The 25,188-nt window shown below is 45.4% G+C and overlaps 1 long non-coding RNA gene across 1 annotated transcript in view; it reads right to left on the reverse strand.

Moving 5' to 3' along the window:
- Nucleotides 1-12,502, reverse strand: part of LOC141131331 (uncharacterized) — a 36,295-nt gene extending 23,793 nt beyond the window's left edge. Inside the window, exon 1 of the long non-coding RNA XR_012242750.1 lies at nt 12,208-12,502. This is a non-coding gene — a long non-coding RNA (uncharacterized lncRNA). The remainder of the gene's footprint in view (nt 1-12,207) is intronic.
- Between the last annotated feature and the right edge of the window lie 12,686 nt (nt 12,503-25,188).

Consider the following 25,188-nt stretch of genomic DNA (forward strand, 5'->3'; position numbering starts at 1 on the left):
TGTGGCCGAATACATTTTGGCCTAAATGTATGACTAAAATTGAGTTTATTGGATTTTTTTTATAACAAAAAGTAGAAAATATCATTTTTTTTCAAAATTTTCGGTCTTTTTCCATTTATAGCGCAAAAAATAAAAACCGCAGAGGTGATCAAATACCATTAAAAGAAAGCTCTATTTGTGGGAAGAAAAGGACGCAAATTTTGTTTGGGTACAGCATTGCATGACCGCGCAATTAGCAGTTAAAGCGACGCAGTGCCAAATTGTAAAAAGTGCTCTGGTCAGGAAGGGGGTAAATCCTTCCGGGGCGGAAGTGGTTAAAGCGATTACTTCTATATATGTAAATATGTATGTTTCTGCATACATTGATCTGTCCGAGCTCACAGATGGTCACATCGTCTCAGCACCATTATGGCTAGTCTTGTTAGTACCAGATAAAACCAGTTTCTTTGCGCCTTCTTTCAAGCCTTTAAAAGGTTAGACAACAGAGAATAGCGGAGAACTTCTTCCAGGACATGAATGTGTGCCTGGACTTTGAAGAGACTGTCAATTTCCAGAACTTTCTGACGATTTCAGAAGTTGAGGGGTTCCCTGGATTGAATGCTGAATTTATCCTGTATTGTATCATCTGTAATACATCTTTAATCGAAGCTAAGTAAATCTCCTTTATTACATTCTTTGTGTGTTGTGTGTTTTAATCCTTGCATTTACAGACCACATATCTGAAAGGGTAAATATATGATGAACCTATGAATAAATGTAACACAAAATTTAACCCCTGATTACACCACTGCTGGTTTTTAGATAGACCCAGAGAAACTTTCAGCAACCCTACAGTGGCCCCGACCCCTGGGTTTACGTACTCTGTAGCATTTTTTTGGCTTTGCCAACTATTATCGAAAGTTTATTCGTAACTTCTCGTCTCTGGTCAAGCCCATGACTGATATGACCAGAAAGGACGGTAACCCACAGAGTTGGTCTCCAGAGTCCATTAGGCCTTTGAGAGTCTCAAGGCTGCCTTTGTTTCTGCTCCTGTGTTGGCACATCCTGATCCTATGTTACCTTTTATCCTTGAAGTTGATGCTTCTGAGACTGGAGTTGGTGCCCTTCTGTCTCAACATCCTAACTCTAACAGCGCTATGCATCCTAGTGGCTACTTTTCAAACAAATTGTCACCTGCGGAGTGCAATTACGAGATGGGGGACAGAGAGCTTTTAGCGATCATTTTAGCCCTGAAAGACAGGAGACATCTCCTCGAAGGTACCACTGTGCCGGTTCTCATTCTTACTGACCATAAGAATCTCACATTCTTGTCTGAGGCTAAAACGCCTCGCTTCCAGAAAGGCACGATGGGCTCTTTTCTTGTCAAGTTTTAATTACAGTGTCTCATTCTTACCCGGTACTAAGAATGTATGGGCTGACACTTTGTCACAACAATTTTCCTCCACCTCCAAGATGGAGTCATTTCCGGTTCCTGTTATTCCTCCTGATCATATTCTGGCTACAGTTCGCACCAGTCTCACTTCTCCTTTGGGTGACAAAATTCTTGTCACTCAGGTCCATGCTTCTGAGAAACCTTGTGATGGCTGCTTTGTCCCAAAGAGTCTCCGTACTGCCATGCTCCAGACTTACCATTCTCCCAAGGCTGCTGGCCACCCCTGGGAGGAATCAACTCTTTTGGGCCATTTCCCAACAATTCTGGTGCCCTAGTTTATGTGCTGATGTAACCGCCTTCATAGCTGCCTGTTTCATGTGTGCTCAGAGTAAGACTCCACTGCACCTTCCAGTGGGCCTCCTACAACCCATACCCAATGGAGAGAGGCCCTGGACCCACCTGTCTATGGATTTCATTGTGGAGTTACCCAACTCCCAGGACAACACATTATGGTCGTTGATCAGTTCTCGAAAATGTCTCATTGTATTCTACTTAAGAAGTTGCCCACTTCTAAGGAACTGGCTGCCATTTTTGCTCAGGAGATCTTTTGCTTACATGGGTTACCCAAGGTGATCGTCTCGGACAGGGGTAGTCAGTTTGTGTCCCGATTCTGGCGAGCCTTTTGTGCACAGTTGCGAATTCAGCTTGCTTTCTCCTCTGCATATCACCCAAAGTCTAATGGGGCAAGAGAACGAGCCAATCAGTCCTTGGAGCAATTCCTACGTTGCTATATTTCTGACCATCATAACAACTGGTCAGACCTCTTACCGTGGGCGGAGTTAGCTCACAATAGTGCCTTGAATTCTGCTTCCCGATTGCCCCCGTTTATGGTGAACTATGGTTTCCAACCTTCCATGTTGCCTGACTCATTTGTTCCGCAGAGTATTCCTGCGTTAGAGGATTATCTCCATGGTCTTCATTCTACTTGGGCACAAGTCCAGGAGGCTTTGTGACATGCTAATGATAGGCACAGACTCCATGCTGACCGCAGACACATGCCTGCGCCTTCCTACCAGGCTGGGGACAGGGTTTGGCTGTCATCTCGCAACCTCCGACTTCGTGTTCCCTCTCTGAAGTTTGCACCTCGGTTTATTGGGCCTTTCCGTATAAGCCGCAGAATTAACCCAGTGGCTTACGTGTTAGACCTTCCTTCTAATATGCGTATCCTCAATGTATTTCATGTCTCCTTATTAAGACCTTTGGTCTGCAACCGCTTTACCACCTCCGTGCCACGGCCTCACCCTGTACAGGTTGAGAACCGTGAGGAGTATGAAGTACAGTGCAATCTTGACTCCCGTAGGAGCATACAGTACCTGGTGCATTGGAAAGGGTATGGTGCGGAGGGACACTCTTGGGTCTCATCCTCAGACGTACATGCCCCTGTCCTCCTCTGTGATTTCCATAGACGTTTTCCCCTCAAGCCTGGTGGTCCTCCAAGGGGGAGGGGTCTATTTTTGACTATTAATAAACAAGTTTGATTTATCTGTACTTCTGTCTCGGTCTGTTCATGGTTTCTGACAGTTTAGTAGGGATGAGGCATTTTATAGGGATAGAGTCAGGTATATGATTAGCCAATTATAACAAGCAAGTGCTCAGGATCATCAATTTCATATGTAAGTTGAAACACAGGCATTAACTAAAACAGCTGTGTAGAAGGCTGTAGGTGAGGAACAACCAAACTCTGCTCATAAGGGGAGGTTGTAGAAGACCGTTTCATGTCACAGGTCATACACCATTACAAGACTGAGCACAGGAACAAGACAAGGTAGTTATACTGCATCAGCAAGGTCTTTCCCAAGCAAGGATTTCAAAACGTGCTGCTTAAGCTCTTTTGAAGAAGCACAAAGAAATGGCAAACTTTGGGGATCATAGACGAAGTGGTCAGCCAAGGAAACTTAATGAAGCAGATCATACTTACATCCCTCAGACATCGGAAGATGTCCAGAAGTTCCATCAGCACAGAACTGGCTAAGACCAGTGGGAGCCAGGTACACCCATCTACTGTTCAGAGAAATCTGGCCAGAGGTGGTCTTCCTGGAAGATTTCCGGTCAATAAGCCATACCGCCGATGTTGAAACAAGGCTAAGTGACTCAACTATGCATGCAACATAGGAACTGGGGTGTAGAAAAATGGCAGCAGGTGCTCTGGACTGATGAGTCAAAATTTTAAATATCTGGCTGTAGCAGAAGGCAGTTTGTTCATGAAGGGCTGGAGAGCAGTACAATAATGAGTGTCTGCAGGCAACTGTGAAGCATGGTGGAGGTTCCTTGCAAGTTTGGGGCTGCTTTTCTGCAAAATGGAGTTGGAGATTTGGTCAGGATCAGCGATGTCCTCAATGCTGAGAAATAGACAGATACTTATCCATTATGCCATACCATCAGGGAGGTGTGTGATTGGCCCCAAATGTATTCTGAAGCTGGACGATGACCCCAAACATACAGCCAATGTCATCAAGGCCTATCTTTAGTGTAAAGCAAAACAAGGAGTCCTGCAAATGATGGTTTGGCCCCCAAAGAGCCCTTATCTCATCATCATGGAGTCTGTCTGGGATTACATGAAAAGACAAAAGGATCTGAGGCAGTCGACAACCACAGAAAATCTGTGGTTAGTTCTCTAAGATGTTTGAAACAACCTACCTGCCGAGTTCCTTCAAAAACTGTGTGCAAGTGTACCTAGAAGAACTGATGCTGTTTTGAAGATAAAGGGTGGTCACACCAAATATTGATTTGATTTGTATTTCTCTTCTGTTCATTTACTTTAAATTTTGTTATTTGATAATAAATAATCTAATACCATTTCTATTTCTGAAATCGTTCTTCATTTACAGAATTTTTTCACACCTGCCTAAAACTTTTGCACCGCACTGTATATAGTAAAGGCCAGTCTTACCACTGTGTGTATATAGTACAGCCCAGTCATATCACTCTGTGTATTTATATAGTACAGCCCGGTGCTGTCAGTGTATGGATATAGTAATGTTCTGGGCCAATCATACTTTCCCATTGTATAGGTGTGGCTGTGGGGGAGGGGAAATGCCTTGGAGGGTTAGGATTGGCCCAGCACAGGTGATACCTTCCTGGTGGGGTCAAACTCCTTCTGGGTTTGAAGAAGGACGTGAACTCTCCTGAGCTCATTCTTGGTATTTAATCTCAGAGTCGGAGGATGGGGATGGTAATAAGATGCGAAAATGGCCTGAGGTGATTTGAGGTAATTTCTATCATTGCACTGCGGTGACGTGCTGTCATTCCCACTGCAATATACACCAGTAGTCTCCAAACTGCGGCCCGGGGGCTGAATGTGGCCTGTTGCTTGCCTTCATCTGGGCCTGGGTACACTAGTTCTCCCACTTATATGAGGAACTATTCCTCCCACTAACACCAATGATGAGGAACTATTCCTCCCACTGACACCAATGATGGGGGAACTATTCCTCCCACTGACACCAATGATGAGGAACTATTCCTCCCACTGACACCAATGATGAGGAACTATTCCTCCCACTGACACCAATGATAAGGAACTATTCCTCCCACTGACACCAGTGATGGGGAACTATTCCTCCCACTGACACCAGTGATGGGGAACTATTCCTCCCACTGACACCAGTGATGGGGAACTATTCCTCCCACTGACACCATTGATGGGGAACTATTCCTCCCACTGACACCAGTGATGGGGAACTATTCCTCCCACTGACACCAGTGATGGGGAACTATTCCTCCCACTGACACCAGTGATGGGGAACTATTCCTCCCACTGACACCAGTGATGGGGAACTATTCCTCCCACTGACACCAGTGATGGGGAACTATTCCTCCCACTGACACCCATGTTGGGACATTATTCTATATTCCATCTTTTACTCCCATGGGTTACAGTCCAGCCCCCTAAGGTGTAAAGTGCAGTAAACTGGCCCTTTGTGTGGGGCAATATTTCTACTGACACCAATGATGAGGAACTATTCCTCCCGCAAACTTCAATGACAAGGAACTATTCCTCCCACTGACACTAATGAGGGGACATTATTCTTCTCACTGACACCATTGTTGGGACATTATTCTATATTCCATATTTTACTCCCACGGGTCACAGTCCAGCCCCCCCTAAGGTGTAAACTGGCCCTTTGTGTAGAATGTTTGCCCCCCCGATATACACGGTGCTGTGCGTTCATATTGAATGTCCCCCAATTCATGAAGGCCACTTCCCTGAGTGAGGTGACAATAGAAGGTCATGTCTGCTTTGAGGGACATTAGGGTGTGGTCGGGCCATTGATGACAAGCAGCGGCCTTCATATAACGCACATTACTACACCATAAACTTGGAAAAGGCTCCGAACCTTTCCACAGGCCATTCCCAGAGTGTCATTCAGAAAATGCCGACTGCCTGGCTGACTCTGCCTTCATCACTCTCACCGAGAATTGCTGTCAGCTGGGATCTCCAGGCTTGTCCCACCTCAGGAGGTTCTGCAATTACACAACACACAGCTAAGGAGCATTTTCATGGCGGCCCCATTATATCTCTGTGGAAGGGTGTGAGGTGCCCCCAATAATAGGTCCTCCACCAGCCTGAGAAAACATGGTATAGTGGTGGCATAGGCTGATGAGAGTACAGAGAGCAGAGTCATCCAACCACTACTGACCAGTCAGAGCACTTCCCTCACATGGGGAGGAGATCTCCCCGGAAATACAATAATCGGGGGAGGGGAGAGCATTGGGTGATGCACCAGAAGATGGTATCCAGGAGGAAGTGGTCTCTCGAGAGGGGTGTGGCTGCAGAGTGAAGGAGTGGAGTTGTCCCTCTGACAATGCTCCCATCCGATTCCCTTTCCACCTCCCTCTGTCAATGCTCCCATCCCATTCCCTTTCCACCTCCCTCTGACAATGCTCCCATCCCATTCACTTTCCACCTTGCTTTGACAATGCTCTGACATTTATAAAATGGTGGCACAGGAATGGGAACCAGGCAGCACAAAAATAGTAAGTGTGAGCAAAAGGTTACAAGGATATAGGCAAGTGTGATACGGATTTATAGGGGGAGACTGCTGCAGGCATGAAATGCAAGTACCTAGATGTGTACATACCTTCAGAAGCTTCCAGTCACAGATCAATACCAGGTCATTCTGACAAGCAAAGCTTGGACACACATTGTAAAGCGATTCTAAAGGCAGAAGGTTTATTTTATCTTAATGCATCAAGATAAAAAAAACTGTGTGCAGCAGCCCCCCCAATACTTACCTGAGCCCCAGCTCTGTCCAGTGATGTTCACAAGTGCCATGGCCATCCACGACTCTCCCTCCTGATTGGCTGAGACAGCAGCGGCGCCACTGGTCCCCGCTGCTGTCAAACAAATTCAGTTAACCAATCAGGAGAGAGAGAGGGGTGGGGCCAAACAGTGGCTCAGTGTCTGCATGGACACACACCGCTACAGCTGGGTTTGGGTGTCCCCATAGCAAGCTGCTTGCTGTGAGGGCACTCGACAGGGGGAAGGGAGGGGCCAAGAGAGCCAAAGAAGGAACCGAGAAGAGGAGGATCTGGGCTGCTCTGTGCAAAATCCCTGAGCAGGGCAGGTAAGTATAACAGGTTTGTTACTTTTAACCACTTCCTGCCTGATAAACGTCATAGGACGTTGCAGACTTTGAGTGGTGATATCTGAATGATGCCTGTAGTTACAGGCATCATTCAGATATCTTCTTTTACAGCCGGAGATTCCGTTCACCGTAGGAACAATCATAGTGGCTGTTCAACTGCTTGATTGTTCTTACAGGTGGCAGAAGGGTACATCCCCCCCCTCCCGTCGACCTCCGGTGCGAGCCGGAGAAGTTATCACCTGGTGCCAAATGTTTACCATAGAGATTTCCGGCGGGCCAAATGTTCCCCGAAGTCTCTATGATTGCTCGGAGTCTGGGCGCAATGTTATGACGTCACGCCCGGCCTCCTGGATTTGAAAAAAAACTTTGCTGCCTCGGCTGGGAAGCCAAGATTGTTTTTTTTTTCTCAGGCTTCCCAGCCTAGAGGCGAGATCTGGGGACTTATAGTCCCCAGATCTCACTGTAAAGAGGACCTGTCATGCCCTATTCCTATTACAAGGGAGGTTTACATTTCTTGTAATAGGAATAAAAGTGAAAAAAAAAAAAGAAAATGTAAAAAGAAAGCATCAAAATATAAAAATAAAAAGTAAAAACATTTAAAGTGTAGGTCGCGCCTGCATATGTAAACAGCGTTCAAACCACACATGTGAAGTATCGCTGCGAACGTTAGAGCGAGAGCAATAATTCTAGTTCAAGGCCTCCTGTGTAACTCTAAACAGGTAACCTGTAAAAAATTTTAAACCGTCCCCTATGGGGATTTTTAAGTACAGAAGTTTGGCACCATTTCACGAGTGTGTGCAATTTTATAGCATGACATGTTAGGTATCTATTTACTCGGCGTAACATCATCTTTCACAATAAACAAAAAAATTGGGCTAACTTTACTGGGTTTTTTTAATGCATGAAACGTTTTTATTTTTACAAATAAAACATGTTTGAAAAATTTCTGCGCAAATAACGTTCAAGATAACCATTCTATTCCCTAGGGTCTCTGAGTAATTTTCTAGCAAAAAAAAAAAAGTTATGATTTTTACATGTAGGAGAAGGGTAGACGGTACCAAAATCTTCATTGTATTTGTAACAAAGCAAACCTGCCATGGTTTCCCCCCAATATTTTATATCACAAAAATTTCAACCTAGGAAACCAAATAACGGATTAAAAAACAGAATGTATAACATGGGGGCTTAACTTTGGTCAAAGCTGCACAGTTTGTTCTCATCTACAGGCTGCCGCCCCTTACCAGCACAGGCAAGTTTTTGTTTGTTTTTTTTTTATTTTGGAAGGGAGAACTAACCCTTTAGCAGCCAAAACACACACAAGGGAATGATTTGTCATGCGATTTGACATGACAAGTTACAGCCTATTGCTGGCAATGGCACCGTTCAAACTGGCACAAGGCCAACTTTGCAGCGCCGCACTAATTTGCAAAAGTAGTTCCTGCACTACTTTTGCCAATTTCTGGTGCGACGTCAATAGACATCTGTGCATTAAGCCACACAGATGTCTTTCAAATCGCAGTGACATGTGGCATTGAAATAATGTGATTTCAGATGAAGTTGCACAAATTCAAAGCAGCATTAAAGGGGTTGTAAACCCTTGTGTTTTTTTCACCTTAATGCATCCTATGCATTAAAAGGTGAAAAAACTTCTGACACTGACTGCCCCCCCCCCCCATTTTCCTCACCTGAGCCCTTTGTTCCCTCGGCGGAAACACGCTGCACCTCTCTGCCCGGGGTTCTCGGCTCTTGATTGGATAGATTGATAGCAGCGCAGCCACTGGCTCCCGCTGCTGTCAATCAAATCCAATGACGCGGGCCCCAGGGGGGCAGGACCAAGTTCGGCATTCTGTGCTTATGCATGCAAATGCTGGACTTGGGAGCGCGCCCGCAAGGTAACCCCCCGGGAGATCGCTTCTCCCAGGGGGTTTACCGATGCAGGGAAGAGTCGCGAGCACCGCCGGGGGACCCCAGAAGACGGTGATCGGGGCCACACTGTGCAAAACGAACTGCACGGAGGAGGCGAGTATTTAAAAAAAACAACAAAAAACTAAAGTTTACAATCACTTTAATGTTAACAAGGCCTAATGATGCCTGAAGGTTCTGGCACACATTGACGCAGTGGTAACAGTTCATTTAAAGCTTCCATTAATATTTCTCACACTTGATGCGCTCCCTTCCAATTCTCCAATTGGTTAATGAAGAACTCTCACTGGACAAAATTGAAAACCCTTTTAGTAAGAAAATGAAATCAGACTCAGAGGGACAACAAAAAGAACCTTTGGTGCCGGCTTCTGGGCTGGACTTTTGCTTTTAAAAGTTTAAAATGTCTGTCATCCTCACCAAGATTGTATCACTCCTGGATGACTGTGTAGATCACAGGAAACAACATTTCTTTTCAATTAACAATTTGAAGACCAGACTTTTTCTGACACTTTTTGCTCGGGGCACACTGCAGTGATGCGGGAACCCTGCAAATCCACTGGGGGTTCTCACATCGCATGTCTCCCAGCGACAGTTCATGTGCACTGCTGGGAGTGTCAACTAAAAGTTAATGACACCCCCAAATCAGATCGCAGTGCGAACTATCAATTTGGACAGGAATCAGATCGCACAGGTGTGAACACCCATGCGATCTGATTCTGGTGCGGGCCAAAAAAAGGGTCCTATGTGAGCTTGGTCCGAATGCGATGCAAATTCCGCATCGCAAAGACATCGCATGCAGTGCGGTGCAAATCACATCCGATGTCGGACATTGCTGCAGCGTGAACTGAGCCTAAATCAGTATTTTTTGCTAGAACCACGTGGCCAATCACAGCTGATCACAGTGTAAACAGGAAGAGCCGTTTATCGGCTTTTCCTCACTCACATCCGGTTACCTTACAGGTTACCTGTTTAGAGTTACAGAGGAGGTCTAGCACTAGAATTATTGCTTCGGCTCTAACATTCGCAGCGATAACTCACATGTGTGATTTGAACACCCTTTACATACGCGCGCGACTTATGTATGCGTTCGTTTCTGAGAGTGAGTGCAGAGGGAAGGGGTGCTTATTTTTACTTTTTATTTGTCCTCTTTATAGAGAGAGATGGAGTCAAAAAGACTTCAAATCTCTTTACCTTTAAAAACAAAAGATCGCTAACTCTTTGATATACCGTTATCGTCTCTCGGCGATAACGGTAAGCCTGAGAAGCACTGGCGGGGGGGGGGGGGGGGATTTGATGTCCCCTCCCACCACATCGGAAACTGGCCCAGCGGCTTATAAGCCGCTCAGACCAGTTTCAAGAGAAAGCCGGCTGTCTGCAGAAAAAGAAGGTACCAGTGTTATGGCTCATATCTTCAACCATAATCCCAGTAAACCACTTTAAAACTGCAACGATTAGATTTGTATTGCGGTAGGCAAGTGGTTGGTTAAAGCTGAATTCCAGGAATAAACCACCTTTGTTAAAAAAAGTAAAGGCATGCTAAGAGTTAAGTCCCAATACACAGTGCACCCCCCAACCTACAGACTAATGCCATTTACACTGACCCCCCCCCCCAACCAACTGACCCCACATACACTGATCCCCCCACCTATAGACTGACACCACATACACTGATCTCCCCCCCCCCCAACCTACAGACTGACCCCACATACACTGATCCCCCCCCCCCACCTACAGACTGACCCCCACATACACTGATCTCCCCCCCCCCCCAACCTACAGACTGACCCCACATACACTGATCTCCCCCCCCCCCCCCCAACCTACAGACTGACCCCACATACACTGATCTCCCCCCCCCCCCCACCTACAGACTGACCCCACATACACTGATCTCCCCCCCCCACCTACAGACTGACCCCACATACACTGATCCCCCCCCCCCACCTACAGACTGACCCCACATACACTGATCTCCCCCCCCCCCCACCTACAGACTGACCCCACATACACTGATCTCCCCCCCCCCCCACCTACAGACTGACCCCACATACACTGATCCCCCCCCCCCCCCCCCACAGACTGACCCCACATACACTGATCTCCCCCCACAGACTGACCCCACATACACTGATCCCCCCCCCCCCCACAGACTGACCCCACATACACTGATCTCCCCCCCCCCACCTACAGACTGACCCCACATACACTGATCTCCCCCCCCCCCCCACCTACAGACTGACCCCACATACACTGATCTCCCCCCCCCCACCTACAGACTGACCCCACATACACTGATCTCCCCCCCCCCACCTACAGACTGACCCCACATACACTGATCTCCCCCCCCCCACCTACAGACTGACCCCACATACACTGATCTCCCCCCACAGACTGACCCCACATACACTGATCTCCCCCCCCCCACCTACAGACTGACCCCACATACACTGATCTCCCCCCCCCCCCCAACCTACAGACTGACCCCACATACACTGATCTCCCCCCCCCCCCCCCACCTACAGACTGACCCCACATACACTGATCCCCCCCCCCCACCTACAGACTGACCCCACATACACTGATCTCCCCCCCCCCCCCCACCTACAGACTGACCCCACATACACTGATCCCCCCCCCCCCACCTACAGACTGACCCCACATACACTGATCTCCCCCCCCCCCCCCCACCTACAGACTGACCCCACATACACTGATCTCCCCCCCCCCCCCACCTACAGACTGACCCCACATACACTGATCTCCCCCCCCCCCCTCCCTACAGACTGACCCCACATACACTGATCCCCCCCCCCCACCTACAGACTGACCCCACATACACTGATCTCCCCCCCCCCCCCCACCTACAGACTGACCCCACATACACTGATCTCCCCCCCCCCCCCCACCTACAGACTGACCCCACATACACTGATCTCCCCCCCCCCCCCCTACAGACTGACCCCACATACACTGATCTCCCCCCCCCCCCCCCTCCCTACAGACTGACCCCACATACACTGATCCCCCCCCCCACCTACAGACTGACCCCACATACACTGATCTCCCCCCCCCCCCCACCTACAGACTGACCCCACATACACTGATCTCCCCCCCCCCCCCACCTACAGACTGACCCCACATACACTGACCCCCCTCACCTCTGTGTGGAGCTTCTCCCCATCCTCACCCAGCGGCCTACCACCGCTCCTACAGCAGCGCCATGTCCGCATTCCCCTATCCCCGGATGTCCTTCTGCTCCCTCACCTTCTCCCGGGTGGCCGCTGTTTCTAGGAGAATGCACAGCATAGAGACACATGGAGGTCTCCCCTGTTCTCCCGGCAACACACAGAACATGCCTAGAACCAAGACCTTCAGCTCATTGAAAGGCGGAGCTGTGATCGGCAGAGCCTTTGTATTATTGGATGAAATCACACCGCTCAACCTATGACAAAGCAAAGCAAAGCCTGTTCAGCGCCAGTTACTGGAATCACATCGCTCTCCCTCCATATATAAAACTGTTGTAGACCCGTGCGCGGGGGAGTCCTCCGTTTTGGCAATTTCCGGCAACATCCGCCGCACCTTCAGAGCGCATGCGCCGTTCACGTCAGCGGCTGCATGCAAGGTGACTATCTCCTAAACCGTACAGGTTTAGGAGATATTCGTTTTACCTACAGGTAAGTCTTATTATAGGCCTACCTGTAGGTAAAAATGTTCTAAAGGGGTATACAACCGCTTTAATGTGGGCAAACAAATACAAAACCATAAATAATGTGTTTATGAAGTCAGGATCCCTGTGTACAGTCTGTATTACCCCCCGATGATGGTGACTTCATTGCCAGGGTTGTTTCTCCATAGAGAAACCATTCCAGATGGACGAAATGTTAGAAGATTCAATTATTTAATAGCACTATAAAATAAATCATTATAATAATATAAACATATTGGTATGTATTAATGGAGAGATTCTTGCTTTGGAAGCTTTAAATAGCTGACGAATTCTCATTAATATACAGATCACTCATGGAAAATACAGAAAATGGTCCTCATGTTATCTTATTCTACTTTATAAGCAAAATAATCCGGGGTCTTGTGATTCCTGAGATCTCCTGTTGTATCATATAAACAGGAACAAAGGATGTCATGCCGCACACAGCATTACCCAGAATTCCATGCAGCTGAGGTTGACGGTTGAAACTGTGACGTCATAGAGGGGAGTGGCTTATAAGAAGAGTTGTTTACCTTTCTGCGGCCAGTTCAAACTAGAACTTTGCAGAGTAAAGACGTGAAAACAGTTGGCTCTGTGTCAGTTATTGTTTTGATTACATTACCTATACTTTTTATAGAATCTGATTGCAGATCTATCTATATATATTCATTGCATTTAGATATATACAGTTTATAAAATGACTAGAAGGCAACCCAGACAAAATGCACCTAGGAGGAATAAGGAGAAGGTGGTACCAGCTACAACCTCCCTAGGGCAACCTTTAGAGGAAAGAGATGTCAGAAAAGAGGAAGAGCCCAGCGGTGTCACATCTACAGGGCAGGATGTGAGTACCGAAGAGCGCATTCTTACCACTGTTGAGAGAGGTAGGGCAGAAATGGCTATGTACATGCAACAAAACCCTTCTGAGGATTGGTTTAAATTGAACCGCCTACTAAGACCAAAAGGGCACAGAACGCCATTCAGAACGCATGCACCTATGAGGTATAAGAGGAAGCTGCCACCACCTCCACCCTCCCTGTGGAAATTTGTGGAGAAAAGAGATGTCAGAAAAGAGGAAAAGCCCAGTGGTGTCACACCTACAGGCCTGGATGTGAATACCAGAAAGCGCAGCAGAGATGAAATATTTTATAGCGCTAGTGAGAGAGCTGAGGAGTCAGACATGACTCAGAGGAAGCAAAGCAAACCTTCTGAGGACACAAGGAGCCTTGCTGAGAAGACAGGCAAAGCTCCAAGGAAGAGAAACAAAGAGGACAGTGCAGATCGCTTTGCAGAGACAGGAGAAATTCCAAGGAAGCAAAGCAGACAGGAGAGAGCAGAAAGCTCCGCAGCCAACAATGGCACTGGACAGAAGAGGAAATCCCCCCAACAGGATGAATGTGAGGGACAACCCTGGAAGAAGAAAAGGACAGATGCAGCAAGTAAGGATTATAATAGAATTCATATAGTATATAAGGGGGCAAAGGGCATTTCTCCATCAACTTCAGGTCTTAAAGTGATATTAACCCTTTCATGACTAAGCCTGTTTGGTGTTTAAAATCCGTATTTTTTTGCTAGAAAATTACTTAGAGCCCCCAAACATTATATATATATTTTTTAGCAGAGAATCTAGAGAATAAAATGGCGATTGTTGCAATATTTTATATCACACGGTATTTGTGCAGCTGTGTTTTAAACGCAACTTTTTGGGAAAAGGGACACTTTCACGAATTTTAAAAAAACGAAACAGTAAAGTTAGCCCAATTTTTTGTATAATGTGAAAGATGATGTTACACCGAGTAAATAGATACCAAACATGTCACGTGTTATAACTGCACGCACTCGTGGAATGGCGACAAACTACGGTACCTAAAAATCTCTATAGGCGATGCTTGAATTTTTTTTTAAGGTTACCAGGTTAGAGTTACAGAGGAGGTATAGTGCTAGAATTATTGCTCTCGCTCTGACGATCGTGGCGATACCTCACATGTGTGATTTGAACACTGTTTACATTTGCGGGCGCGACTTCTGTATGAGTTTTCTTTGCTGCGCCAGCTCGCGGCAACAGGGGCGCTTTAAAAAAATGTTTTCTTATTTATTTCATTTATTTTTATATTAATAAATTATGTTTAAAAAAAAAAAATTTGATCACTTTTATTGCTGTCACAAGGAATGTAAACATCGCTTGTGACAGTAATAGGTGGTGACAGGTACTCTTTATGGAGGGATCGGGGGTCTAAGAGACCTCCATTCCCTCCTTTGCACTTCAAAGTATTCAGATCACCGAAAACGGTGTATCTGAATACTGTATATTTTTTTTAAACTGGCGCCATTGGCAGCCGAGTAAACGGGAAGTGACGTCATGACGTCTCTTCCTTGTTTACATTCAGGAGACTGGAATGAAGCCGCTTACGGCTTCGTTCCAGTCTGTCCCTGGCCGCCGGAGGTGGATTGTCGATCGGGCCTCCTGGTGGAACGGGAGGCCTGGTAAGAGCAGCGGGAGGGGGGGACGTCCCCTCCCGCTTCTGTGGTATAACAGCTGAGCGGCTTTTAGCTGCATCGGTTGTTATCCCTGGAAAGCCGATCGCCGGCTCTAAAAAACGGTACCGGGATGGTGCCTGCAGCTGCGGGCATCATCCCGGTATAACCCCCGAAAGCCGAGGCGGCACATCTGCGTACGCTCGGCGGGAAGGGGTTAAACTCAAAAACAAAAATGTTGCAAAATTGCATCTCATCAATTCTTAGATGTGGTAACTGCATTCGTTTTTCTTTTTTTCACCTTGTGATCCGGGTAGGAAGTCTGTTATTTTTTAAAAATCCAATAGAAGATCAAGTTATCGAGACAAGGAAACAGTTAGAGGGTTGAGACCTGCCATTTAATACTGACAGGGGTTCTTACAAGTGGCAGCTTTCATACATTTATGTAAATCCTTTATCCCAAATGGAAAAAAAAAAAAAAAAAATCTGTTGCTGTAACTGCTTATAAAGTGTTACCTGGAGTTCACCTTTAGGCCTCAGGCACACTGGATGTTAGAATAACTTTATAAAAGCGTCAGTAGCTTTGCAGTGGGTTTTTCAATGTTTTTTTTTTTTCCAATGGATCGAAAACATTAAAAAATGCTGGTGAGCGACGTTTTTGAGCGTTTATCAACGTTTAATGTTTTTAGGTGTTTTTTTGTGGTCAGAAAAACAGCTCCTCAACGCGATTTTAAGGCTTTCAGAAAACAGCCCATAAACTCCACTGCTGATAAATGTCCAAAAACGCTCATGTGTGCATGGACACATAGGATAACATAGAGGGGAGTTTATGGGCTGTTAAAATAAATGCCCAAACTCCAAAAAACGGCCGTTTATGAGCTCCAGTGTGTATGGAGCCTGAAATTGTTAGTCAAATCCATCTAGATCTATTAGTCTAATGCTGCGTACACACGGTCGGAAATTTTGCCAGCAAAAGACTGATGTGAGCTTTTGGTCGGAAAATGCGACCGTGTGTATGCTCCATCGGACTTTTGCTGGCCGAATTCCAGCCAGCACAAGATTGAGAGCATGTTCTCAATTTTTCGGTCGGAAAAAGTTCCTATCCGAAAATCCGATTGTAGAAATTCCGACACGCAAAATTCCTACGCATGCGCCGAAAAAATTTGACGCATGCTCGGAAGCATTGAACTTCATTTTCTCGTCTCGTCGTAGTGTACGTCACCGCGTTCTTTACAGACGAAAGTTCAGCGAACTTTTGTTTGACCGTGTGTATGCAAGGCACGCTTGAGCGGAATCCCATCGGAAAAGCCATCATATCTTTATCCGACCAAAATCCCGATCGTGTGTACGCGGCATAACTCTACTCTCTCCCCAGACTGACAATGCTGCTGTCAGAAAGGTGTCTGTTTTACTACTTCACCTGGAATGCAGACACTTTAAGACAGGAAGTGTGTTACTGGCTGGATCACCAGGTGATATAACAGAAAAAATGCCTAGAAAAAGAAAACAAATGCAGACACCACAACTAAGGATTGATAAGCTGCAATATATTTGATTTTTGGGGTGTTAACCACTTCAGCCCCAGAAGGTTTTACCCCCTTAATGACCAGGCCATTTTTTGCAATACAGCACTGCGTTAATTTAACTGACAATTGCGCGGTCGTGCGACGCTGTACCCAAATAAAATTGGTGCACTTTTTTTTCCCACAAATAGAGCTTTCTTTTGGTGGTATTTGATCACATCTGTGGTTTTTATTCTTTGCGCTATAAACAAAAAAAGAGCAACAATTTAAAAAAAAAACAATATATTTTACTTTCTGCAATAAAACATATCCAACTTTTTTTTTTTTTTTTACTTAAATCTAATTTCCTCATCAATTTAGGCCAATATGTATTCAGCTACATATTTTGGTAAAAAAAAAAATAACATTTTAAAGGCTATATTCACCTGTGAAAGCAGGTTACACGTTACCCCTGTATTTAGGATGTAGTATGTTACATGCTCCTATTTATCCACCTCCCACCGCCATAGCCCCCCCCCGCCCTGTGATAGAGTTCTTTTGCCACATCTGCTGTCACATTTAAAAAAAAGCACAACTGTACAGGTCTCTTCTCGCCCCACTGTGCCATTCATTCATAGGAGTCTGTGAGTGGGAAAATTACAAGAATCCTGTCCTGCAAAAGGCATGTTTTTTTTAATGAACTGTGAGTGCGCTGATGAGCGCCCTTCATTGTTCATTTACAAGCCCTGCAGCTTGCAGGCCCCATTCACACTTTGCAATTAGGAATCTCCGGCAGAATCACTGTTTTGCAATTCCGCCACGATTGTCATACAACAGAATTGTCTGGCAATTGTCACAAAAGGCAAGTTTAAAAAATCACGCTACGCTTGACGCCCAAAGAGGAGCAGGAGCTTCTTTTGGGTGACAAACCCACATAGGTTAGCCCATTGAAGTGAATGGGCTGCCCTATGTGCGACACACAAAATCACACAACATAACATGCTTGTTTCTGCTATGCGATGTGTGAACGAGTTCTCAAACTGACAGCCCATACAGAGGTACAGGCAGAAAGCTGTAGGGCTTGGCTGCAGGTGACGGACTGTGCACCTATGATCCAGTCATCGAGGGTGCAATGCTCTGCAGGCTTCTGTTAAAAAATAATGCATGCACATTTTTTTCATGCAAGAATATGTGCATTCATTATTTTTTTCATAAAGGTATTCTTGGCCTTTAAGCAAATCTGAACCCAAAAAGTGAAGATCTTTGTTGTTATAGGGAACATTTAAAAATGTAAATTACACTTAAAGTGGTTCTAGAGGCTGAAAGTTCTTTTACCTTCATACATTCTATGCAAGAAGGTAAAAAAACTTTCAGTTTGCAGCTTCTGGCTCAGCCTCCCACTACTGTTATCGGATTCCAATCTTGATCCAGCGATGTGCACAAGAGCAGCAGCTCTCCTGGGTCTCTCCCTACTCATTGGCTGAGACAAAGGGTTGATTTACTAAAGGCAAATAGACTGTGCACTTTGCAAAGTGCAGTTGCTCCAGAGCTTAGTAAATGAGCAGAAGCTCAACTGACTTTCATCATCCAATCATATGAAGCAAAAATGTTTTTATTTATTTATTTTCCTTGCATGTGATTGGGTACTCTTTGCAAAGTGAAGCTTTGCCTCATTTTCTAATTCTGGAGCAGTCTATTTGCCTTTAGTAAATCAGGTAAGGGCACGGTTTGGATTGGAGTCATTTTTTTGGCAGCATAATAAGGGCTAATCACCGATTTGTTGTTTATTCAATGGTCAAAAACAAATTATAGTTGGAGTCAGACTTTCTATTTCCATCATACCTCTTTTTAACAGTTCTCTGTTTTGGAGGCGTGAATTGCCAATAGAAGTAAATTGAGTAATATGATTTGTATGGAGACAGGGTACTAAACTTAATTTCTCTTTCTCTCTCTAGAAGTTAGTGGGACAACATCAATCCACACTAAGGAAAATCTTCTGGCCCGTACAGTCCATGTACCGGCCCCAACAGACCACGTATCAGCCACTGCAGAACACAAACCAACTCCTGCAGAATGGGCAGCAGCCCATAAAGAATGTCTGAGTCTGGAGAGCTTCATCTTCCACAAGACAATTGGAGAGGGAAGCTACGGAAAGGTAAGTGACCAAAGATTTGATTTTAGAAGGGGCTGTACACCCTGGGATCATCATTTTGCCAAGGTGTGATGAATGAGATGATACCATCACCTTATCCCTTGCTCACCTGGCAGCCAATGCTCTCCTCCAATGTCCCACGACCCTCGGCACCCTCCCATACAATCCAGGACTGTTGGTTCTGCACTGTGTGGGATGATGTCAGAGAGCTGCGATCGCCTGGGCAGTGAAGTAAAAAGGCTTTGGCGTGGCAGTCGTGCAGTGAGGAGGAATCAGGGTAAGGAATAAAGTATATCACCTTATTCCTCCGCCTCCACAGGCAAAACAAGCAGTTAACCCTTGCAGGATAGAAAAAGACCCCATTGCATAGGTAAGGGTTTTCCCCTGATTTCAGCTTCGCTGCATGTCAAACTTTGGCTAACAGTGCAGCAACCAGTGAGAATTCACCTAAAACAAGTACAGGCATACCCCGCTTTACGGACACTGGCTTTATTTACACTCGTGAGTACGAACATACCCGCGAGTGTACCTAAAGTGCCTCACAAGTACAAACATTCCCACGCCATGCTGCTGCAGTAGACGGAACTGAAGCTCTTAGCATGTAGCCTGTCCTGTTCCAGTGTGCTCTTCCTGTATCCACCCCACCTCCAGTGACATCACATCCGCTCGGTGGTTCTTCTGGCTTTCCTGTCAGCCACAGAATGCCATCCAGCCTCTCCACAGCACTGTCCTCTGCGCACAGTGCTATGTCCAGGGGATGGATTGGAGCGGCTCCCCCTTGCATCAGATGAGCCTATTTACTGTACATGTGAGTGCTCCCCTGATGCCCACACTACAGCCCCCAATGCCCACATTACAGCCTAGAAGTGAAAAAAGGTATTGCTTCACTTTAAGTACATTTTCGTTTTACATACATGCTCTGGTCCCATTGTTTACTTAAAAGTGGGGTATGCCTGTATGACCTTTGCAAAGTGAATTCTGATTGGTCACTCTGGGTTATGGCACCTAAGAACCAGGCTGCTGTGTTGATTAAAGCTGATGGAGGCTCTAAAAGACACTTACAGCAGGTGGTAATATTTTGTCAGATGACCAAGCCAGAAGGAAAGATAAAAGGGGAAAAGAAAGGCAGACAATTGAGTACAGAATATGAACAATGTATAGTAAGGATGTTACAACTGAAGCACATGGAAAAGATGATTTATTAACTGTCTCTCTCTTACAGGTTGTGCTGGCAACCCACCGTGACACCAGAGCATTGGTGGCTGTGAAGATGGTGAAAAAGGACGATCTGCTTAATGACCCGCTCTTCATCCGCACTGAGAGTGAAGTCCTGCAGGTGGTTGGGAGCAACCATTTCTGTACCCGCACCTATGCTACGTTTCAAACAGAGGTAAGTCTTTATCTGGAAAAGGTAAAAGAAAGAAATATATGAATTACTTATATAAAACACAGTTGCACAGACACTGATTGCTTTTAAAGCCACATTCTTGTAATCAAGGCAACCTTGCCACACAAGGTTTGCTGGGTCAGTGATCTCACTTTTCTAGTCAAACAACAGAGGTTGGTCACCTGTACCACAAATTATAGAGCAATATAACTTTTATCTGTACATGTAGCTGAGATAGAGGATAGATAGATAGATAGATAGATAGATAGATAGATAGATAGATAGATAGATAGATAGATAGATAGATAGATAGATAGATAGATAGATACCCTGTTTCCCCAAAATAAGACCTAGCGTGATTGTCGGTGATGGCTGCAATATAAGCCCTACTCCCAAATAAGCCCTACCTTATTTCCCTGAAAATAAGACCTACAAGGACTTTAACCTTTAACTTGGGCTTATTTGGGGGGTAGGGTTTATATTGCAGCCATCACCGACAATCACGCTAGGTCTTATTTTCGGGGAAACAGGGTAGATAGATAGATAGATAGATAGATAGATGTCAAGCAGTGTGTTTTGGTAGAGAAGTAGATCACATTACTTTTATTTACACCTTCTAATTGAAATTCATTTATTAACCTCTCTGTATTTCCTTCCCCAGGACTGCGTATGCTATGTAATGGAATATCTGAGTGGCGGCAATCTAGAACACATGTATTTCAAAGGGAAATATAACATCTCTACCATCAGACTCTTGTCAGCAGAACTCCTTTGTGGTGTGCAGTCCCTGCACTCCATGGGTGTGGTTCATAGGTAAGTATCTTTTTCATTAAAAACTTAATAATTTTACAATAATCCCCTCTCCCCTCCCACTTCCTCAACACCTAAAATGTTACTAAACCTTTTTTGTTAAAAGCACAATAGTAAGTGCACACTTACCCATTCAATCTCCTCCATCCATTGTCTGTGGCGGCCCTTCTGCTGGCCGTACACACATAGGATAAAAGGACAGTTGAACGCAACTTAGATCATTTGAAACATTTTGATTAATCAATAAAGAAAATAGCTGATTTGATTGGATTTTCCAGAAGGGAGGATTGTTCAATTCATATGAAAACAAATTATTTAACCACTTGAGTACCAGCCTGTACTGGTACAAGTGAGTAATGCCCCGTACACACGATCGGACATTGATCGGACATTCCGACAACAAAATCCTAGGATTTTTTCAGACGGATGTTGGCTCAAACTTGTCTTGCATACACACGGTCACACAAAGTTGTCGGAAAATCCGATCATTCTGAACGCGGTGACGTAAAACACGTACGTCGGGACTATAAACTGGGCAATAGCCAATAGCTTTCATCTCTTTATTTATTCTGAGCATGCGTGGCACTTTGTGCGTCGGATTTGTGTACACACAATCGGAATTTCTGACAACGGATTTTGTTGTCGGAAAATTTTATAGCCTGCTCTCAAACTTTGTGTGTTGGAAAATCCGATGGAAAATGTGTGATGGAGCCCACACACGGTCAGAATTTCCGACAACAAGGTCCTATCACACATTTTCCGACGGAAAATCCGACCGTGTGTGCAGGGCATTACAGTTTTCAGTGCCTTTATGCTTTGACCAACAATTGCGTAATCTTGCAACCCTGATACAACCCAAATACATTTTACATCTTTTTTGTGAGACAGATAGAGCTTTCTTTTGGTAGTATTTATTAAATATTAGTTTTTTTTCATTTTTTCTATTTAAAAGGAGAAAAGACCAAACATTTTGGTAAAAAAAAAAGTCAGGACAGTATGAAAACCCCCCCAAAATGACCCCTTTTTTTTAAAAAGTAGACACCCCAATGGGTGAAGGGGTTAATGTACAGATGTGCAGGATAAAGGATATGAAGGGTTAATATACATGCCAGATAGACATAGAGTGAATATCAAATGTATAGGAGGGGGGCAAAAAGGTAAAAAAAAATCTTGCAGTCATTGCAAATGAGCGAATGGATCAGTTGCTGCTACTTATCACTCATTCATTCCCCATTCAGAAGTTACTACAATTCTTCTCTTCCCTCAGTTGTAAGAGGAAGGGAAGGGACAATCAGTCATAGCTTTCACAAGGTACTGAGCTGTTTGAATCACCTCTGTACACCGTGTCTATGTTCTAGTTGTTTCTGCAGCATCATTTACAAATGGCCATACAGCTGTAGCCAAGTGGTTAATGATCATACAGCCCTTGTAGTGCAATCAGTTCATGATAGATAGGATTGTTTTCTGGATCATACTGTGCTGTGTATGGGAGGTGGTAGGAGAGGTATATATGTGAAATTATAAAGAAAGAATTTAACTACAGAGCTAACTCTTGTCTTTTCTCTGCAGAGACCTGAAACCGGACCAAATTCTTATTGATGGCACCGGACATGTGAAAATTGCTGACTTTGGTTTGTCAGCAACCAATATGTTTGGATCAAAGATGGACACGGAAAAAGTCGGAACACCCCCCTACGAGGCCCCAGAGGTAAGTAAAAGACCATTCTCATGCACAAGGCAAAGAGAACCTGTATACACATGGCTATAAAGGACCAGATTATGTCTGTCCAGAATAAAAGAGAACCTGTATATACAGAGCAGTTGTAGGCCAAACTAAGCCTGAATTAAAGAAAACCTGTATCTAAAGCATGATAATGTAATGGAGCCTCGTTCTAAATGATGCTGCTAGTTTCCAGTCTGATTTGTTCTCATAACCCATCTCTCTCTTATTTTCCCACAGATGACTGGATGTATGCCCTATGACGCAAAGGTGGATTACTTTTCCTTGGGGGTAATACTCTACCAGTTCGCCTTTCGTAAATATCCGTACACGGATAATATGGGGAGGTTTTCGTTACAGACACATTATCCAGACAATGCTGACCCCGAATTGGTGGACTTTCTAAACAAGGTACGTAGTGACATACAAGGAAGGTAAACAATATAGGGGTTGATTTACTAAAACCGGAGAGCATAGCTGCACCAGATTTTGCACTCTCCAGTTTTAGTAAATCAACCCCATAGGCTCAGCCAATGAGTCACAGTGCTTTAAAAAATACGATTTGCACTTCGCTTGCTTTAGGACTCTGAAACAAGTGAAGCCACGTTCCTTCTAATGACTGTAAAAAAGTGTGCTAGGAGGTGGGAGAAACCTGTTGCATGGCCTTGAACCATCATGCAACAGCACTCTTCTATTAGCAACTATTCTTTGCAGCATTATGCAGAGAACACTCCGCAGACTCCACACTGCGCTTTTTACTATTGGGATGTGAATTGCCAGCGCCATGTGGAGTATTTCCTGTGATGTGAGGAGTGTGGAAGCTGCAGATCTTTATAAATAGATCTCATAGGATTTTTGTACTATTACTGTCATCTTATGTTTTTCTGTTTTCTTTCCTCCCACAGCTCTTGTGCAGAGATCAGAACGAGCGAAAAGAGGCCGTTTCTAACATAAGACAGCACCGATTTTTCAATGGCATAAATTGGGAAGAAGTGGAGGCACGGGAGGCACGACCCCCATTTCATGTACCTAGAAAGGTAAGTAGAAATTACATGTATACTAGGCCTGTCTTTGTACACATGGCTGTCACCTATCGTTACACTTTGGGTGTTTATAAAGGGAAGAAATGATGTTTGTGAGACCGTATCTTTTCACTTAAAGAGAAGTCAACAAGACCACATTTATAATAGAATCTGAATATCCAGTCTTAACTTTTTTAGAATTGTGCAGCATTTATAATTCCCACCTTAGCTTTACTATACACCTGACTCATCAGTTTGGGGGCCTGGGGAGAAGTTATATGTCTCCTAGCTACAGAGCTCTGTTATGTGATAGTGATGTGCACTCAGGAGCTGGGAGACAGGAGAGAAAAGCCACTGGCAGATCTCAGGTACACGCTCACCCTGACTCTCAATCTGACGACTTGACAATGGACTTGGATGGCCCATATGGGGGGGGGGAGAAAGGGGGAATGGCCCCCAGAGGTCATGTCTTCTGGTTATTAATGCATCAAATTGTTCTTACTTTTTCAGGGCATGAGAAACATAACAAGACAGGAAATGGAGCTGAAAAACCTCCTAAGACCAGGCATGCCTGTTTTACCCGAGGAGCAGAGGCAGTTCAACGGCATTTCATTTGTTTGCGACGAGTGGAAGACCATACTGAAGAAAAATGGTAAAATGGTAGGGGGGTCAGCTAAGGGGATGAAGGAGGAAGGCGTATCAGGTAAGAGGAGGAAGGAGGAAGGTGTGTCAGGTAAGAGGATGAAGGAGGAAAGCGTGTCAGGTAAGAGGATGAAGGAGGAAAGCGTGTCGGGTAAGAGGAGGAAGGAGGAAGGCGTGTCGGGTAAGAGGAGGAAGGAGGAAGGAGTGTCGGGTAAGAAGAGGAAGGAGGAAGGCGTGTCGGGTAAAAGGAGGAAGGAGGAAGGAGTGTCGGGTAAGAAGAGGAAGGAGGAAGACGTGTCGGGTAAGAGGAGGAAGGAGGAAGGTGTGTCGGGTAAGAGGAGGAAGGAGGAAGGCGTGTCGGGTAAGAGGAGGAAGGAGGAAGGAGTGTCGGGTAAGAAGAGGAAGGAGGAAGGCGTGTCGGGTAAAAGGAGGAAGGAGGAAGGCGTATCGGGTAAGAGGAGGAAGGAGGAAGGCGTGTCGGGTAAGAGGAGGAAGGAGGAAGGCGTGTCGGGTAAGAGGGGGAAGGAGGAAGGCGTGTCGGGTAAGAGGAGGAAGGAGGAAGGCGTGTCGGGTAAGAGGAAGAAGGAGGAAGGCGTGTCTGGTAAGAAGAGGAAGGAGGAAGGCGTGTCGGGTAAAAGGAGGAAGGAGGAAGGCGTGTCGGGTAAGAGGAGGAAGGAGGAAGGCGTGTCGGCTAAGAGGAGGAAGGAGGAAGGCGTGTCGGGTAAGAGGAGGAAGGAGGAAGGTGTGTCGGGTAAGAGGAGGAAGGCGGTATGAGGAGGAGGGGTAGGTGGGTCAGGTATGAGGAGGGGGAGATAGTTGGGTCAGGTAT

The sequence above is a fragment of the Aquarana catesbeiana genome, linkage group LG03, assembly GCF_042186555.1.
Source record: "Aquarana catesbeiana isolate 2022-GZ linkage group LG03, ASM4218655v1, whole genome shotgun sequence".
NCBI lineage: Eukaryota > Metazoa > Chordata > Amphibia > Anura > Ranidae > Aquarana > Aquarana catesbeiana.